Below are 6,142 nucleotides of genomic sequence, written 5' to 3' on the forward strand. Positions count from 1 at the left end.
TATATGTATATATATATGTATATATATATATACAGTATATATATATATATATATATATATATATACACATATTTGTTCAAAATTCAATAAGTCACAAATTGTAAAATGTGTATATATGGTGATTTTTACATGCTCTGGTACTGAACGCTACAGTGTGAACTAGAGCCCAAAATACCATTGGAATACATTGGACGCAGTTTTGATCCGGTCTGTAACTGCTCTGCTCCTGGAAGGCGCTTGGTGTGAACTGGCCCTAAGAGGAGGACTAATAAAAAATCTTACTTCAATATTGAAAAGTCCAAAATATACAACTACCACATGGGCATTGGAATCTATTTTCCCTTCTTTAGTCTCATCTATTTCATTATGTCAAGATGGTAGCCATCAATATGTATATATTAAAGTCCCCACTATAGTCTTGGTAACACCCATTCAAAGTTTCCACAGAATTCTTTACAATTAATTCAAAAAGTACTGACCAGGCTCTGGTGCTTATTAAATATCTCAACTGTTTCAACTGGGGATTGTTTCCTGCTATCCTCCTCCTGCTATATTATCTTGGACTTTTCAACATTCAACATGTAATAAATAAAAGTTATAAATTTGTTGTCCCCATTGCTTGGTCTGATATGTTGGTTAGGAAAACAATGGTTTGCAATTTTATCGAGGTGCTTGGGTTCGTGTCAAACTCATGGTCAACCCGAATCCGAAGCCCATCCTTGAAAATTGCTATGTGTATGGACAAAGTTAGAGCAGACTCAAAAAATGCCTAAAACCTTTATAAGTCTAGATATTGTTGAAATACTTCTTGGCTGTGGCACGGCTCTGTGCTGTCAGCATACAGTATAGGAGGCATAAGGGTGCTATCTGCTGACTTTGGATCATAGGAATAAACGTACTGCTGTAACCCAAAAGAGAAACAAAGCCCCAAACAGTTTGGCTTTACTTCTTTCCATTGACACTGAAGTGCTGCCATTAGATAGGGGCATGCCACATGGCCCAGAAGTCAGAGAAGTCATGCTCTAGTAAAAAAAAAAAAAAAGTGTTACCATACCACAGAGACTCATAGAAAAGAATGTTCACCTGAGTTTTAATTTCAAATGTTAAAAATGACCAGCAGGCTCATTTAAATGTCAGAACATGCTAATATCTGACAAAGCGTGTGCAACATGGCACATCAGAATAGGTGGGAAGACCTTTGCAAATAAACAGTGTAAAAGAATACCACAGAAAAAGGTTTAAAAGTAGAGCTTTCTTCAATTTAAGGTATGTTTTGCAAGAAAGTGGTTAAAAAAAGTTATATGTAAGGGATTGTATACCTTATAAAACTACTGTGCTCATTATATAAGTACAAATACAATTGCAGATTTTTTAGGCACCAACACGAACACCTTGTAAATATTTAAAAGAAAAACATTTTTATGTAATAATTACATCTTAAAATATGTTTAAAAAAATGAAATCTTTCTTGACCTCAATACATTCTTTTGCCCATACAAAGCTATCACCTCCTGATTTGATATCAATAAGTAACACAGTATTCAATATATCAGGAATATGCAACACAAATTAATAAGAATACAGGCAGTCCCAGGGTTACGAACAAGATAGGGATTGTAGGTTTGTTCTTAAGTTGAATTTGTATGTAAGTTGGAACAGGTACATTTTTAAGTGTAACTCCAGACAAAACGTTTGTTTTCATTTTGGATAGCATAGGGAAGGGTTTACCCCCTGTAAAATTTGTTTTGCTGTGTGTGCCCCTGTACAGAAGATTTCACCTTATTTTCTGTCCCTGCGACAATTGGATTTTGAACATTTTGGATTGTTGTGGAAACAGGAATTGGTGATAAAGCTTCAGTGGAGACATCTTTTTCCCATGATCACTCTTACAGAATTGAATTTCTCTTCCTAGGGGTAGATTTCCTTTCTCTTCCTGTTGTCTCAAAGACAGGAAGTGAGATTAAATCTTTCTAATGAGGATACAGACAGCAGTAAAAACCTCACAGTGGCCCAGAAGAAGAGGCGGGCACCCCTCGTCTGCATGTCTGACAAGAACCAACTCCCTTCCTGGGCCAACTTTGGTCTGCATATATCCACCGCTGCCGGCGCTCAACTTCCAGACAAATTCAAGCTGACCTTCAGGCACAGGGTACAACTGTGTCAGCTCGCACTATACATCCCAATCTGAATGAAAAGGGACATTATAGTAGGAGATCCAGGAGGACCCCACTGCTGACACAGAAACATAAAAAAAGCCAGATTGGAGTAACTCAACTGAGAAAGCCAAAACCCTTTTGGAGAATATGCTGTGGACAGACAAAACAAAATGACAGCTTTTTGGTAAAGCCCATCATTCTACTGTTTTCAGAAAAAGAAATGAGGCCTTTAAAGAAAAAAACTACAGTCCCTACAGTCAAACATGGTGGAGGTTCACTGATGTTTTGGGGTTGCTTTGCTGCTTCAGGCACTGGATGTCTTGACTGTGTGCATGGCATTATGAAATCTGAAGACTACCACAGAATTCTAGGGTGCAATGTAGGGCCCAGTGTCAGAAAGTTGGGTCTCCGTCAGAGGTCATGGGTCTTACAGCTGGACAATGGCCCAAAGCACACATCAAAAAGCACCCAGAAATGGTTTCAGACAAATCGCTGGAGAGTACTGGACTGGCAAGCAATGAGTCCAGATCTGAATCCCATAGAGCACCTGTGGAGGCATCTCAAAACAGCAGTTGGCTAAAGAAGAGTGGTCCACAATTCCTGTAGAGAGGTGTAAGAAACTCATTAATGGTCACAGGAAGTGATTGATTTCAGTTATTTTTTTCCAAGAGCTGTGATACCAAATATTAATTGAGGGTGCCAATAATTTTGTCCAGTCAATTTTTGGAGTTTTGCGTGGAATATGTTAGATTTGGCTTTTTTTTCCTCCACTTTTTTGTGTCATACCAATACAAACAAAAGAAACATGAGAATTCCTAAACATTTGTAATTGCAAAAATTCAATTTTCTGGTCAAAGTGGTGTGTTATCTGACAGAAATGCAGGGGTGCCAATATTTTTGCCCATGACTGTATATATATATATATATAACTTTGCAGTTCTCTCCAGATTTTCTGTATATGGCATTGGGTCCTGAAACTGGGAGATTTCAAAGAGAATTGGGTGGGATAAAATCTCCATGTGGTTTAATAGTGGCCAGCACCTAATGATTGCACACCTGTGCACAGCGCTCATATAAAGAGTGCTGGCTAATGTTCTGGGCTCCAACTGGGAAAGAGGAACAGACGTGTTCAGGAGTCAGGAGGACTCCACCACACAGAGTGGAGCCACGGGGCAATGTGTGCTGGAGGCTTAGAGAGCCAGTAACACACAAGGGATATGTGTCAAGCTGGAGTTCTCTATTTTTTGCGTTTGCAGTGGAACTCAACGCTGTCAAAGTTTTGCCACGCGTTCAATCGCACTGCGGGCGGGGGGCGTGGAAGCTGTGCCATTGAATTCAATGCACCGCCGTGCCCCCCCCCATTCCACGCACTGCCACATATCTCCCCCCCCCCCCCCCGCCCCAAAACGTGGGGAGAAGTTTCTTAGCGATCGCGGTGCGTTCCAGCAGCTACCGCTCTGGAACGCACACTCTTTCGGTGTGAACAAGCCCTAAAGGTGCCCATACATTATCGTTCAGAAATCGAACACTATCGGGTTTTCATACACTAATCGGCCGGGTGATGACAAGTGAACAATTACTGTACAACTGGCCAAATTTCCTCAATCGGTCAGGCTGGAAAACTTTGAATCGTATGAAAAAGGATGCATTAGTGGCATTTTCATGTGCAAAAAAATTGCAACATGCGCAAACGAAAATACATTCTGTTGATCGGTTAGTATTGCTGAGGAAGGATAAATCGAAATCTACATTGGTTTGTGCATGATGGGACAGTCATGTGGAAATCGAATGGGGGTTCGATGACGGGACGAAAGAAATCAAACAAAAAAAAAGGGTGTATGGGCACCTTAATTCTAGCAACATTGTTAGCTCTCATGAGCAAGGCCCTCCTAACCCTATTGTACTGAAATTGTATTGTAACTGTACTGTCTCCCCATATTGTAAAGCGCTGCGCAAACTGTTGGTGCTCCCCCCTCCCTGCTTGTAATCCCGGGCTCCGCTGTCCCCCCTGCGAGCCGGGGACTGACACAGCGATTGCCTGTACTGAGAAGGAGGAGAGATCAGTATTTTCCCCACCCCTGATCTCTCCTCCTTCTCTCTCTAAAGGCAGAAGTGATGTGTATTACATCACATCCGCCTTTAGCTGCCATTTCTCTGGCTGAGAGCCAGAGAAGAAGCTGGTGAAGCAGATCTCTGCTTCATCAGCTTCTATGGTGGTCCCTAGGTGACATTAGGGGTCTTAGAGATCCCTGATGTCTCCATAAAGACGACCTGTCAGTGTATATTGGCTATCACATGGGGGACTTGTTATCCCCCTATGTGATAGCAATCAAGTCAAGTGTATCAAAAAACAAAGTTTAAAAAAAAAATGAAAGTCCCATATTAAAGAAAAAAAAACACCCAAAAACGTTTTAAGTCCCCTGCCCCCATGTGCACGAAAATACGCGTCGGGTGCACCTGCATGCGGAAACAATGATTACGCCACACATGTTACATATAACATGTAACGTGGGCCGCAGGTGGGGGGGTTGTTGCTTGAGTGTTAACTACTTGCTGCGGGTAGCCGCACATTTACGGCAGTCATCAGAATTGGTTATACCAAGAACACTGCTGCTACTGCGGCCGTGTTCTTGGTGTCATTTTAAATAGCCGTGTTTAAAGTCCCCCACGTGCACACACATATATACGCAAACTTGCGTATGTGTGCTTTCCTGCCAAAACGAAAATTGCGTTACACATGTGAGCGAGCGCTATAAATCTAGAGCCATTAATCACTGTTAGCACTAAACTGATGAGCAGTAAAGGCTTTCAACTTGTCCCCTATGGGAAATTTGGGGTATTGTACTTTTGTTGTGGCTTCACGGGTGAACGCAATTTTAAGGCTTGACATGTTTGGTATCCATTTACCCGACGTGACCCCGACTTTTATATTTAACCAAAAAATTGGGTATTATATTCTGTTTCTGTGCACTAAATTTCCTTTTAGTGTATTTTATCCTAAAAATCCTGCTTTGATAAACATTTGCGCCAATACCATGCAACGTAAAAAATTGCAACTAGCATTTTTTTATTCTACAGGGCCTCTGCTTTCAGAAAATATATCATTGTTTGGGAGTTTGAAGCTGTTTTCTAGCCTAAAATTCAGATTTTATTATGTGTGTGCAAATAGTAAGAAATTGCTCCGGACAGCAAGTGGTTAATAGTAACTCTCACGCAACTAGAAACTACAGTTATCCGGCATCTACTAATACCCATGGGTGCCATGAGTTTACTGTAGCTGATTTAAATTGAAAGTTCATTTTTAAGTTCCTAAAAGAGACCCAGATACTTCATATAGAGATAGTTTAAGATGGAAAGTTTTTATTTTGTTTTAAAATCGGTACCCTGAATAAGGAGCATTGATGCCCAAACTGACATGGGCCAGATAAACCAAAATCGGTGGTTGTTGAGGATGGCAAAATGTTGCATGTGACAGCTAATTATGGTGCATCACATGTCAAATAAACTATTATGTTGCAGCGTGTTTATTTGGTGCATAGTAAAATTTGTAACTGTCTTGTACCATCATTCGCTTGGCCCCCTAGTGCACACCTTTATTGCAGCGAATATTGGCAAATTCATTTTCTGTACCATTATTTATTTTATGCAGATTGTGAGACTTTTTGTGCATTTTTTATAATCAGTGCCCTAGTCGCAAATTTCCTTTTAATCCCTATAAATTGAACAATTATTTTACATATTCCAAAAAACAAGTTTCCATGCAATAATACTTTATCTGGCCTGGACTTTGTAACTGAGATACGCTTGCAATAGTTATATAAATAACTTCCGATATTACATATTAAACCAAAGTAACATAATAGATTTACCACTTCCAGATCCTTTGAAATCAATTACTAATAGGATGCAATGGTTACAATTAACGGCAGCAATAGAAAACAGACGTCGTAGACACAGCCTGTTTTGACATAATTGTATTTACCTTG

This window comes from Nanorana parkeri, unplaced genomic scaffold (genome assembly GCF_000935625.1).
Source record: "Nanorana parkeri isolate BGI_ZX_2015 unplaced genomic scaffold, ASM93562v1 scaffold561, whole genome shotgun sequence".
Taxonomy (NCBI): domain Eukaryota; kingdom Metazoa; phylum Chordata; class Amphibia; order Anura; family Dicroglossidae; genus Nanorana; species Nanorana parkeri.